The sequence below is a fragment of the Peromyscus eremicus genome, chromosome 7, assembly GCF_949786415.1.
Source record: "Peromyscus eremicus chromosome 7, PerEre_H2_v1, whole genome shotgun sequence".
Classification (NCBI taxonomy): Eukaryota; Metazoa; Chordata; class Mammalia; order Rodentia; family Cricetidae; genus Peromyscus; species Peromyscus eremicus.
In genome coordinates, this window is record NC_081422.1 from 52107802 (window position 1) to 52121728 (window position 13927).

Consider the following 13927-nt stretch of genomic DNA (forward strand, 5'->3'; position numbering starts at 1 on the left):
TCAAATCTCAGGGTTAAATCTCAATTTAAGAGCTGTGTGGCTGTGTGGCTTTGAACTAGTTACCTAAGGTCTCTAAGCTCTTTCCTCTTCTGCAAGATCAGGCTGAGAGCATACTTCTTTCATGAGTGAAGGTGTAGATTCAGCAAGATAACAGGCATGGAGTGATGATGTGTGGTGTGTGTGTGTGTGTGTGTGTGTGTGGTGTGTGTGTGTGTGTGTGTGTGTGTATCAGGCTTTGCTTTCTTTCCTTTGAGGTTGAGATGGAATGATAATATGGCCCCAATTCGGGGGCAGGGGTGCTGCTCAGCCTGAAGAAAAGGGCTTTAGCAGCTTGCAAAGCCTTCTGGAAGGGGGAGATGGAGAGATTGACATCTCCTCCTCTACTCTGTCTGAATTAGTTGTTGGTGGTGGGGGGAGCCTGTGGTGACTTGGGGGGGAAAACCTGAATAAATATCTAAATCTTTGCTCCCGTTTCACCACCAATACATCTCCTTTTACCCATAAACACTCGCGACTGTCTCCCTAAGTGTGCCAGGGCCCAGAATGTGAACTTTGGAATCAAATAAACCTGTATTTGAATCCTGGCTCCACCTCTTCTCAGCAAAGTGAAGAGAAAAAAATAAATAAATAAAATAACCTTCCTGAATTCCAGGCTTTGGAAATTAAAGCCTGAATTGGATAGTGCAAGAAACAGCTAACATCCAGTTCATCATTCATGAACTCGTTCCCTCTCGGCAAATATGGAACACCTGCTAGCTGTGATCTTCATGCTGGAGATGAGTCAAGGGGGCGGGGGAGAGCACCGTGGTTCTTGTCCAAAACAGAAAATATAAAAACAGTCTGATCAGCCACAGTGTATGCCGTGAGCACCCAATGGGCAGAGCCAAAAGCAGGGAAGAGGAAGACGAAATGGAAAAAAGGGCCCAGCAATGCAGTGAGATGGCCCAGCAATGCAGTGAGATGGCCCAGCAGGAAAAAAAAAAAAAAAAAAAAAAAAAAACCCTTGCTTCCAAAGCCTGAAAACATGAGTTTGATTCCTGGATCCCACGACAGGAGAGAACAGACTCCTCTGACCTCCACAGGCACACCATGGTATGAGTGAACCCCTAGATTGATCTCTCTCTCTCTCTCTCTCTCTCTCTCTCTCTCTCTCACACACACACACACACACACACACACACACACACTTTTTAAAGGCCAATAAAGGGGGAGATGCATCATTAATTAAGGTTCAGGATATAGCTCAGTTAGTTGGTAGAGTGCTTGCCTAGCATGCATAAAGCCCCGAGTTCCATCCCCAGACAGCATGAAGTGGACATGGTGATCCATACCTGGAATCCCCAAATTGGGATGTTCAGGAAGGAGGATAAGAAATTCAAGGTCATCCATGACCTCAGTAGAAGTTCATGGCCAATTTGGGTTCCATGAGACCCTACCTCAAAACACAACCACACAGCTCAGCAAAGAGGTGTTGCATGGTCCACACGGGTCCTGGCAAAGGTGGAGAGAAGGAGACAGGCAGTGCCTAGGGTCAGTTGTCCATGAGGAGAGTCTATAAGGAAAGAGGCCTCTTGTGACCCTCTGGTGGTGTAACCGTGCTCCCGGGAGATGATGGGTCCTCCCGAGAGAGAACTCAGTGAGTGGGGGTGGGGGCAGAGGCAGCCAGGAAGCACTCAAGAATGCAGCTTTGGTTAAGTTGTGTCTGAGTTGCCTGTAATATACAGATAGATCGAGTCAGCATTGAAGGTTCGTGTGCCCGGGCTGGGCCACTTGTTCTTCGGTGGAGAGGTTAGCTCCAGGAGAGTGGAGAAAAGGAAGGTTGGAGAGGGGCTGGGGAAGGGGGAAGGAAGGGGTGATGGAGCCAAAGACTTCTGGCAGCTTTTGGGTGAAGGGACCAGATGGCCCAGCTGCATGCAGAGCTGGGGGGGGGGGGGGGCGTCGTCGTCCAGAGCTTTAGCACTTTTATTGGAGTGTGTTCCCATGGTTCCCTGGCAGGGAAGGGGCCTCTGCTCCTTCTCTCCGCCTCTTCCCCTCCCCCAGCTTTTATGCTTAGAGATGATAGTTTAGAGAAGCTGGTGTGAAGTAGCTTGAAACTCAGCCACTCTGGGCGTCCCCCAGGGCAGAAAACAGGAAGCCAAGATTAAAGACCGATTTCCAGCAAAGTCTCCTACTTCCTGCAGGGCAGGTGCCCCTGCACAGTGCACAGCGGCTGGACTATGAGCGGAGTGCAGAGCAGAGGGGCTGGGCTGACTTCCCTCCCCGCTGTGGGAGCGACAGGCACCTGCCTGGGCTGTGGCTGCCACTGCTCCAGCTCTGATGCATGGCCTTGACCTTGTCAGCTCTCTATCAGCAAGGCCCTGTGCCACTGAGCCTCATGCACAGCCTAGTGAGGATGAAGAGAGGACACAGCAGCTGGAGCTCCTTGGAGGCAGAGGGACCAAGAAGGAAGTACATGGGCTCCGGGGGTCACTCAGGCCCCCGTGTGAACCCTACCTCCCTGCTGTGGGGTCCCACGAAGTTAGAAAGGATAGACAAATGGGCAGAAATGATGGAACCAAGATGGTAAGGTGGCCACAAAGACCAGGCCGGTGCTCCAGGCCCCAAGTCTGTAGGAAAGGACAGAGACCAGGAGACAGCACATGGCCACAGCGGCTTCTGTCACGGCAATGCCTGGGTCAGATTGGCTGATGTTCACAGCCGCCACAGGAGCCAGGACCCAGAGGGCTAAGGTGGGCCTCCCTGCACATCTAAGGATTAGATCTGGTAATCTGTAGGTATGACTCCTCATTCACAAGTGGAGGGTTCTGCAGATGGGCACTGGAGGCTGCCAGTTACCTCCAGCTTCTGTCCCCTGCAGGCGTAGGGACCTCTCATTTTATTTACTCCACACCACTCTCTGCCAGGCACTTTATCACTGATGATGATGATGGCTGATATTTGTTTATGTGCTTAATTTACTTGTGAAACAGAGTCTTCTGTATCCCAAATTGGCTTTGAACTCTCTCTATATTACTGGGGATGGCCTTGAACTTCTGACCCTCCTACCCCTACCTCCCAAGAGTCTGGATTACAGGTATGGGTCACCATGCCCGATTTATGTTGTCTGGGGACCAAACCCAGGGCTTTGTGCATGCTAGGCAAGCACTCTGCTGACTGAGCCACATCCCAGCCCAGCAGCTTTGTTTTTAAAGGGAATCTCCTGATGCAGTATTATTATTATTATTATTATTATTATTATTATTATTATTATTATTATCATTTGTTTTGTTTTGGTTTTTCAAGACAGAGTTTCTCTGTGTAGTTTTGGTGCCTGTCCTGGATCTCGCTCTGTAGCCCAGGCTGGCCTCGAACTCACAGAGATCCACTTGGCTCTGCCTCCCAAATGCTGGGATTAAAAGCGTGCGCCGCCGCCACCACCACCCGGCATGATGCAGTATTATTACTAGCCCCATTTTGCAGAAAAGGAAACTGAAGAGAGGTTAATGCAGCTGGTCCTTCTGGTAGGGAGGAAGGACCCGGGGTGACGTCTTGAAGTTCTGTTTTAACAGCTTCCTAGTTAGAGGGCTGGTTTCCCCCTGCCTGGCTGTGTGTGACCTTTCAGTTGAAGTTTCTGCAATACAGGGGATGGAACCCAGGCTCTTTTGCATGCTAGTCATGTGTTCCAGTCCTGAACCATACTCCTAGGCCAACGTTGAGGCTTAAAAAAATTATTACATTTATTTATTTTATTTTTTTGTGGGGGGAAGGCATTCGAGTGAATAACTTCGGAGAGTTGGTTCTCTCTTTCTACCATGTGGGTGGGTTCAGGGGGATAGAATTCAAGCAATAAGGCTGGACAGCAAGCATCTTTGCCCTCTGAGCCCTCCTGGCCCAACACTGAGCCTTTCTCAGCCTCGAGGGCCTATTTCTAAGAAGGCAGTGAGATCTGCAGCCGCTCTGAGCGGACTTGGGCTGAGTGCTCTGGTTGAGTGTGGCTTAGCCCAATACTTTGGCACTCACTGGCAGTTAGATGGATTTTTTTTTTCTTTTCCCTCTCACTTCTGGAACAGCTTTGTATAGTCCAGCTCTCCCCTGCGGTCCTCTCGGGGATCTGTTGGCCTCGGCAGGGTGGGGCCAGAGCTTTTGTTCAATCCACAGTGCCACAATAGCTGAGGAATTGAAAAAGCCTCATTCATCCGCTCTCCAAATACCCAGACAGTTACTACTCTCCAAGACACTGAATGGCTGCCATTAGGCAGGGCTAGGGCGGCCCGGTTCTCACTCCCAAAGCCATCTGCAGGTTGGTACTCACCCCTTCGTGCTGTCCTGAGGCCCCAGCTGCACGGTGTTCTTTTTAGGATTGACTCACCCTACCCAGAAATCCCCAGGCTCTGCCTGCTGATTGGAAGCCTCTTAGCTGCTGCTCTAGCTCGCTCAGGGGACTTGGGTGGGTAGGGGGAAGGTGAGCAGAGGCCCTGGGGTGCTCCACGGAGGAAAGGCTGGCTTTCTGACAGGGTGGGGTGGGCAGGGTGCCTGAGGGGAGGGGCAGGAGCTTGCTTCAAGCCCAGCTTTTGCAAATCACATGCAAAGCCTTCGGCCCAGGAGAAGTACCTGCTAGACCCCATGTGACAACACCTGCCCTTGTCTGGCCAAGGAGGGGGTGGAGCTGTAAGGAGGGGAAACTCCACAAATGCAGGACTGTGGATGTTTTCTGGGAGTTGGAGATGAGGCCTGAAAGGACCTGGAGGGACCAGCAGGCCTGAAGGGAAAGGCCTTTTGCCATCTGTTCTTAAGCCTCTTAGGGATTCCTCCCAATAGTGGGGAACCAGTGAGGACAGGGACTGTCCTTTCTGTCTGTCTCCACAGGGCAGGTGGTGCAAAGCATCTAGCAGCACTTATCTGTGGAATAAGAGTGACCAAACTCTCCTTGAGGTCTCTGGCTGTTATTCTGGCCACAAGTTTCAGGACCCCCAAGGAGTTCCATGTCTGCCTTCCATTTGTCAATCTTCTTGAACCCCTAACCCTGACTAACCTTGTGCCCTCCAGAAGCTTCCTGCGGTCACACAGATAACCTGAGACTTTCCTGCCCCCTAGGGCCATGTTTGGCTCCCGGGGCCTGTAGTCTTCAGCAGCTCTAATCTCTAAGCTCTCATCTGTCACGATAGCTCCACTCTGCCACAGGGCCAGCGAGCACTGAGGGACACCCTCAAAGAGAAGGCAAACTCACCTGTCAGGGGCAGAGATTGCCCAGGGCTGCAGGAACAGGGGCTTCACCTGTGGCCTAGTGAAGGCCCGAAGGACAGGTGGATATCTGAATGACAGAAGCACAGGCTGGTTGCTCCCCACGTTGGCAGCCAGTATGAGGATTCGGAAAGAAGGGAACTACCACAGGCACCAAGGACTTGGAGATTATTCCCCCTGGCAGCTGAGGCTGAGAGGCCAGGGGCCGCAAGCATCCTGTTCAGACTGCACTGAAGGCCTCATCTTTGGTGCCTGTCACCTCCCCAGTGTGGCTCTGTCTGCGGCTGCTGCTTTGATGAACAGTGCATTTATTTATCCTCCGCTGATGTTAGCAGAGGTCACTTTCTGTTGCTGTTACTTAGATCCTGACCGCTACCCCGTAGGCTGTCCACACCCGTGGACTGAGGTTGCAGGAGATGAGGTGACGTCTTCTGTGGCAAGTGCCAGGTTCTCTTTGTCTTCCTGTTCATGGTGCTAGAGACGGAGCCTGGGCCCTCACACATCACAAGCAAGTACTTTATTATTTAGCTACATCTCCAGTCTTTTTTGAACTTTTATGTTAATTTATTATTTTATTGTATGTGTAGGGGTAATTGGCCTGCATGCATGTCTGTGCACTACCTGCATGCCTGGTACCCTTTGGAGGCCAGAAGAGGACATCATATCCCCTGGAATCAGAGTTATAGATGGTTGTGAGCTGCCATGTGGGTGCTGGGAATTGAACCCAGGGCCTCTAGAAGAGCAGTCAGTGTTCTTAACCATCTCTCTAGACCCTGAACTTTCATTTTGAAAGTATCTCACTAACTTTCCCAGGCTGGCTTTGAACTCACTCTGTAGCCTAGGCAGGCCTCAAACTTTTAATTCTTCTGTTTCAGACTCCTGAGTGACTGGGTCCTGATCGACACCACCAGGCTTCCCTTAAGTTTGTTGTTGTTGTTATATTGAGACAGGGTTTCTCTAGGTAGCCCTGGCTGTCCTGGACTCTCTATGTAGACCAGGCTGGTCTTGAGCTCACAGATCCACCTGCCTCTATCTCCCAAGTGCTGGCATCAAAGGCATGTGCCAGCTCACCCATCTCCTTCATAGACTGATTTTTTAAAAATACATGTGCCTGTATTCCAGCACTCGGGAAGCAGAAGGGGGAAGAGCAGGATTCAAAGTCATTCTCAGCTACATAAAGTATGAGACCAGACAGGGCTACATGAGACTGTCACAAACAACAAATGAACAAACCTAAAAGCAAAACAACCCCGTAAAAATCCAACAACTAATAAAAAATGATTGTATTAGCAGAATTAATGATAATATTACTAATGTTTGGAGATGCTCTCACTCTGTAGCCCCAGACAGCATAGAAGTTTGCCCTGGCTAGCAAACTTGTGGCAATCCTCATACCTCAGCCTCCCAAGTGATGAGATGACTCTTCAAGGGGAAATGCTAGAATCACAGCGGCGGTAGATAAACGCCATTGTCTACTTGCGCGCTGCCGTTACTTTCCTCCTGACTTTTGTTAGATTCGGGTTTGGTCTCTGATGACGCTAGCCACTACTCGCGTCGTATATGAGAGGCAACAGCGCCCTCTGGTGTCCAAAGGCCAGACCCACAAAGGGAGGGATAAGAGAAGAGGCCTCCAAGAAGGGCAAAGTCACGTGACTCTACTCCAGGGTGCCAGACCAAGCGATGATGGGCTGGTCTGACAACACGTACCTGTTCTGGAAAGCTGGGCTGTTAGGAGCCTTGAGAGACGTTGTCGCAGATTCGACCAGCATCAAGGACTGTACTGGCCGGAGCCCCCCTAGATGGATAAGAGCAGCTGGAGCAGGAAGGAGGTAAAGTCACTTCCAGAAAGTTTTGCTGCACTAATCATCCTTCCACAGGATGGAGGGAACAAACATTTCCATAAACCACGCCCAAGGACTCTGTCTGGCTGTAGGAAGGCATTTTTAGCGGGGTGTTTTCGAGCGGGACAGCCAGGTGAGTACACGGGTAGCAGGAGACGCTGAGTTCCCTTCCTTGGGCTGCTCCTTTATCCTAAGGCAGCCGCCATACTGGCCCCTCGCACCGGCATTTGCTGATAATCCCAGATTTTTCTGAATGAGGACAGCTGAGGAGGGTATTTTGGATATGTGACCTCTCATTTGATTAGTATATGGTGTTCTGCCTGCAGGCCAGAAGAGGGCGCCAGATCTCATTACAGATGGTTGTAAACCACCATGTGGTTACTAAGAATTGAACTCAGAACCTCTGGAAGAACAGCCAGTGCTCTTAACCGCTGAGCCATCTCTCCAGCCCCTCTCATTTGATTAGTATTCTTCAAGTAAGACCGTAGCATCTAGATCGTCTTCGTATGGTGAGGGTGATGTACAGAATTGCTCAACCCCTGACCTCTTTCTGCTGCCCCAGGACGGGCCTCTGATAGTAGCTGTGGAAGCCAGAGCCCCCACGTGCTAGATTCGCTTGACAGAGAAGGGCTATGAGCTGGAGGAGAGGGGGTGCCTGCCCACCCCGCCTCCATTTATCACACGGTAGCCATTGATGCTGGCAGCCTGCTGGAAATTGGGCAGGAGACTGGTTCCCGTGCTCCCAGGCCATCAGGTGGGAAACAGAGAAGGGGTACGGAAAGTGGGTAGTGTGAGCATCCCAGCTCAGATGGAAAGGGATCCTGGCAGTCGGGAGCAAAGGATGACGACAAAGTCCCTGTAAGCATAGCCGCTTACAGCTCTGCTCCAGGGAAAGGTTTCCCTAATGTAACAGCTCTGCCCAGGCAGAGGAGGGTTTCCCCGGCAAAGTAGTTACAGCTCTGCTCCGCTAGGGGAAGGTCTCCAGCGAAAGTGTTCCAGCCTTGCCCCTCCACCCAGGCTCTGTTTCCCCGAAAGGTCATCACCCAAACCTCATTCAAGAGATTTATTGGGAGGGAAGAATCCAGGAGGTGGCTGCCTCTGCCAGGGTTGGAAAAAGGCAGCCGCAAACGGAACAGGTTCAGGGCTTATTCAGGGCTTCTTAGGGGCGGAGTTTTTCCCAGGGAGAAGATTTTCAGGGTGGGAATCGGTTGGATTTCAAGTCCCTTGAGCTTGGAGAAGCTCAGATTGGCTAGATTTTGTGCTCAGGGATTGGTTGGTTTTAAGCTCAGTTGGTCAGGGGCAGATTTGGCTCTGGTTTCCGGGCCAAAAGTGTGTTTCTTTCACTGGCCCTTTTTAGCCTTTCCAAATGATAAAATCCTAATCAATTTAGCTTTTGTAGGTATAGCTTCTTTCTGAGGACTTTGTTCACAGTGTCAACGCTGAAAATGACCGGAAGTGTCAAGACTTCCCACTCTGCACCTCTATATCTACCCTCTCATGAGCAAAAGCAGTACATTTAAGGATTCGGTGGGAGCAACAGCGGGAGGACCAGCATGGGGCACGTACCTGCACAAGGAATTTGGCTGACGTTCAAGTGGAATTAAGAAGCAGCTGGACTCCAGGTATCTTCAAGATTTTGGAATTTAATTCCCCCAAATACACTATGTCTGAAAGGATTTGCAAGTGTGTGTGTGTGTGTGTGTGTGTGTGTGTGTGTGTGTACGAGTGTGTGTGTGTATGTGTGTGTCCTTGCAGAACTGGCCACTCGTGTCTCTGTGCCTCTGCACACCTGTAATTCTTGTTTGCTCACCTGTCATTGTAGGTAAGCGAGCAGCACATGTATCCTAAGTCAAAAATGGATGCGCATCAGTGTTTCCAGCAGCCCCAGCACCCAAAAGATGATGGGCCAGGTGTTGGGGTACAGGTCTATAGTCTCAGGCCTTGACAGACTGAGGCAGAGGGATCAACAGTTTGAGGTCAGCCTTACTACATACAGCATAATCTTGTCTCAGTAAAGCGACCAAGTGGGGCGTGGTGGTGTACACCTTTTATCCCAGAATGCTGGAGGCAGAGGCAGGAGAATCTCTGTGAGTTTGAGGTCCACATGGACAGCCAGGACTACACAGAGAGATCCAGTTCAAAGAGAGAAAGAGAGAAACCAACTAAACAAACAAAACCAGTATGGGGCTAGGAAGATGGCTCAGTGGGTTACAGTGATTGCTGAGCAAGTATGAGGATGTGAGTTCAGATCCCCGGCCCTGGGATCCCAGCACTCCTGTAAAAGGATGGAAGGTAGAGACAAGAGAATCCTTGGAAGCTCATGGGCCACTAGCCTGGCTTATGTGATACAGAGAAAACAATAAAGAGACTGTGTCTCAAACAAGATGGAAGGCCAGGCCTGCCGCTCAGGGCTGTCTTCTGAGCTCTACATATGCATCTTGCGCCCACAGAACAACCAGTGGCTCAACCTTGAAGGTAGTCCTTGGAGGTCCAAGGGAGACACTGCAGAAGGAGATAGACAAGGAACAACTTCCCCCTCCTCCTTATTCTCAGTCTTTTTTATTTAAAAAATATTTAATAATTTTATTTTATGTGTATGAGTATTTTGCTTGCCTTCATATCTATTGTGTGTATTGTAGTACCTGTGGAGGCCAGAAGAGGGCATCAGATCCACTGGAACTGGAGTTGAGACATTTATGAACCACCTTGTGGTTGCTGGGAATCGAACTCATGTCCTCTGGAAGAGCAGCCATTGCTCTTAACCACTGAGCCATCTCTCCAGCCTCTTATTCTCATTCTTAGTATTGTTATTCTTGTTCTTCCTCTTTAGCTTTTTAACCCTTCTTCCCACTGGCTTTTTTCTTGGTCCTTGTGAAATGTTAATATGTATGGGGTTTTCTTAGTTGTGTTGGGGGTTGGAGGAGAGGGGATATGAATAGGGCTTGGAGGAGGGGAAGATGCATTCAGGACATCCCAGTCAGCAGTTAGAAGGGCCCTGAGGACTGTGGTCCCCCAAGTTCCTGGGGCTGACGATGGTTTGTGTCTTACTAAGTTACGTAGTTAGTTGGTTCTAAGCTTTACCATGCATCCTCAGTATCAAGCCTAGGCCAGCCTGAAACTTACTATGTGGTCCAACCTGGTTTCTAGCTCAGAAACCTAAGTCCTCCTGACTCAGTCTCGAAAATGTTAGGATGTCAGGTGCATGTCATCACACCTGGCTGGACAAAGAATTTCTGTTTCAAGTTGGTCTACAAAAAACAGGCCAAGAAATGATGCAGAGAAGGATGGGGTGCATGTTATGGCCACTATTAATAGTTTCTCCAGAATTTACAGGGTGCGGAAAGACTTGAGATTCACCTTGAAATTGCATTTGCAACACAAACCATTTTCCACCTGATTGCCTACTTCGGGTGCAATCAGTGGGTCTGTGGGTAGAGGTCAACCACTATGCGAAGCAGTTTTCTCGAAGGACCACAAGGGGGCGGCGCAGACCACACTCTCAGTGCTACAGCCCAGCGCAGTGGAAGCTGAGGGCAGATCCTGGCCTGAGAATTGAGGCCCAGGCAGGAAAGGAGGATAAAACCAGCAGTTTAGCTAGGTGTGGTAGTGCACATCTTTAATCCTAGTGCTTGGGAGGCAGAGGCAGGCAGGTCTCTATGAGTTCCAGGCCACCCAGGGCTACAATAGTGAGAGCCTGCCTCCAAAACCAAAAGGAAAACCAGCAGCTAGGGAAGAGTGGAGATGGAGGAATTTTCTTCTCCCTACGGATCACAAGCCTGATTCTATTTGTCACATGTAGTCCATGGCTGGCCTAGAATTCAGACTGACTCACAACCCCTGCCTCAGTGCTGAGTGCTGGGACTGAAGGTGTGAGACCTCATATCCAGATGATTCTCTCTCTCTCTCTCTCTCTCTCTCTCTCTCTCTCTCTCTCTCTCTCCCTCCCCTCTGTGTAGCCCTGGCTGTACTAGAACTAGCTCTGTAGCCCAGGCTGGCCTCAAGGAACTCAGAGATCCGCCTGCCTCTGCCCCCTGAATGCTGGGATTAAAGGTGTGCACCACCACCACCTGGAGGCCAGATGATTCTTGTTTTTGCTTGTTTGTGTGTTTTTTGAGACAAAGTCTTGCTGTGTAGCCCAGGCTATCCTGGAGCTCTCAGTGATTCTTCCTGACTACAGGTATGTCCATCTACTACATGTCTAGCATGTGCATGCCTGATGTGCAAGGAGGCCTGCCAGATGAGGGTGGATCCTCTGGAACTGGAGTTTTAGATGATCCTGACCCACCATGGTGGGTGCTGGGTTGAACTTGAGTGGTCTAGAAGAGCTCTTATCTCTGAACTATCTTTCCAGCCCCTGTTTCAACTTCTTTTTTGTTATTTTGTTTGTTTTGGTTTGTTTTTTCGAGACAGGGTTTCTCTGTGTAGCCCTGGCTGTCCTGGAACTTGCTTTGTAAACTAGGCTGCCCTTGAACTCAGAGATCGCTTGCCCAGCATGTGCCACCACTGTCTGGCTCTGTTTCCGCTTATAGAAAAAGTGTTGAATTTGAAGGCTACAGTTCCAGCTTGACACTTTGAGGCAGGTCTCCCTTTTGGGGCAGGGATAACTTGAGACAGGGCACTGGGAAGCAGGGAGCCTGGCTCAGTGGGCTATTGTTTGCCTAACACAGGAGAGACTCTGGATTCATCTCGTAGAACTGTGAAAAGAATCTCTATCCCATACTCAAGAGGCAGAGGCAGGCAGATCTCTGTGAATTTGAGGCCAGGCTGGTCTACAAAGTGAGTTTCAGGACAGCCAGGGCTACATAATAGAGAGACCCTGTCTTAAAAACAAACAAACAAACAAACAAACGCTACATCCCATAGACATCTATAGTCTTCCATAGAGAGGAAGAAAGACACTTTCCCCCATCTTTCTTCTCTGCATACTTGTTCTTAAGTGAACAAATGGGATGTAGCTCAGTTGGTACCTAGCATGCCCAAAGCCCTGGCTTCCATCCCCAGCACTGCACACCACACCTGTGCTTGCAGCAGTCAAAGGCATAAGCGGGAAGATCGGAAGTTCAAGGTCATCCTAGGCTATTGTGATGTTTTGAACAAAAATGGCCTCTATTGGCTCGTACGTTTGAATGGTCCCAGATTGGCAGAACTGTTTGAGAAGGATTGGGTGGTGTGGCCTTGTTGGAGGAGGTGTGTCATTGGGGGTGGGCTTTGATGTTTCAAAAGACTCACACCACTCCCAGCATGCCTCTCTGCCCCCTGCTTGTAGATCAGGACGTGAGCTCTCAGCTGTGGCTTTGGTGTCATGCCTGCTGTCTGTCATGCCCCAGCCCTAAATCAACTGCCCTTGGGACTTGCGTCGGTTGTGGTGTTTTATCCCAGCAACAGTAAAGAAACTAACCCTGGTATATACTGAGTTCCAGGCCTGTCTTTTGAGAGGAAGCTTCTCAAGAGAAATAAAATGAAAATATAAATGGGAAGCCAAGCAAAGTGATACCTGACTCTGTCACAAAAGCCGACAAGCGAACAAGCAACCTGCCACGGAGGCCAGTGAGATGGCTGGGAGGGAAAGGTGCTGCAGCCAAACCAGATCCGCATCGCAGAAGGAGAGAGCAGACTTCTACAAGTCCTCTGACCTCCACACATGCGCATGTAAAATCATAAATGGATGGGGCATAGTGGTGAACACCTGTAAGCCTAGGAGTCTGAGGCAGGGGTATTGAGAATTCTAGGTTAGCCTAGGGTACATTGGTGAGATTCTGGTCTCAAAAACAAAGGGGCAGGAGAGATGGCTCAGTGGTTAAGAGAAGTTGTTGCTCTTGCAGAGGACCTGGGTTTGATTCCTGGCACCCACAAGGTGGTCCACAACCATCTGTAACCTCCAGTTCAGGGGATCCAATGCCCTCTTCTGGGCTCCACAGGCACTGAGCACACATGGAGCACAGACGTACATGGAGGCAAAACACCCATACACATAAAATAAAATGAAAAAGAAAACCATAAATGCCAACAAGGCCATATATGTTGGTCTGAAAAAAATCTTCACACTGTGGTATTATTTTATGTAGTCTATCAATTTTTAGTCATTTTAACTATTGCTGGATTTAGTGGAATACTGAGCCAACCTAAATATCACAGAGAGAATTTCCAAACGAAAATTGTTGTTGTTACTATTGTTTAGTTTTAGGGTTTGTAAAAGAAGACTTGTTCGTTTTGATTTTATGTGTATGGATGTTTGGTCTGCATGTCTGTTTGTGCACTGTATGTAGACAGGGCTTGCTGAGGTCAGAAAGAGGGCATTGGATCCTTTGGAACTGGAGTTACAGATTCCAGCTGTGAGCCACCGTGTGGATGCGGGGAATCGAACCCGGGTTCTGTAGAAGAACAGAGTTCACAACTGGTGAGCCATCTCGGCAGTCTTTTTATGTTTGTTTGCTTTCTTTTGAGGCAGTTTCTCACTGTGTGGCCCTGGGTTGGCCTGGACCTTGCCCTCTAGACCAAGCTGGCATCGAATTCACAGGGATTCACTTGCCTCTGCCTGCCGAGTGCTGAGATCAAAGGTGTGTGCCACCACTTCTGGCTGGTGTCGTTTTGTTTTGTTTTGTTTCAAACAGCCTCTCATAGGCTCTTGATCCTCCCACCTCCATCTTCCAAGTCCTGGGATGACAGATTTGCTCCCACAAGCCCACCTTTCCGTATGTTTACTGGATGGCGCTGGCACAGCGATACCTGTGTCATAGCAAGGTGCATGTCTGCGAAGAGACTGGGGCAAGGAGCAGGTGGTAAAGGTAAAATGAGGAGACTTTCGTAAGCTGTGTTGATGCAATGATCCTTGGCCACAGAACCAACAGCAAGCGCAGCATCCGCCC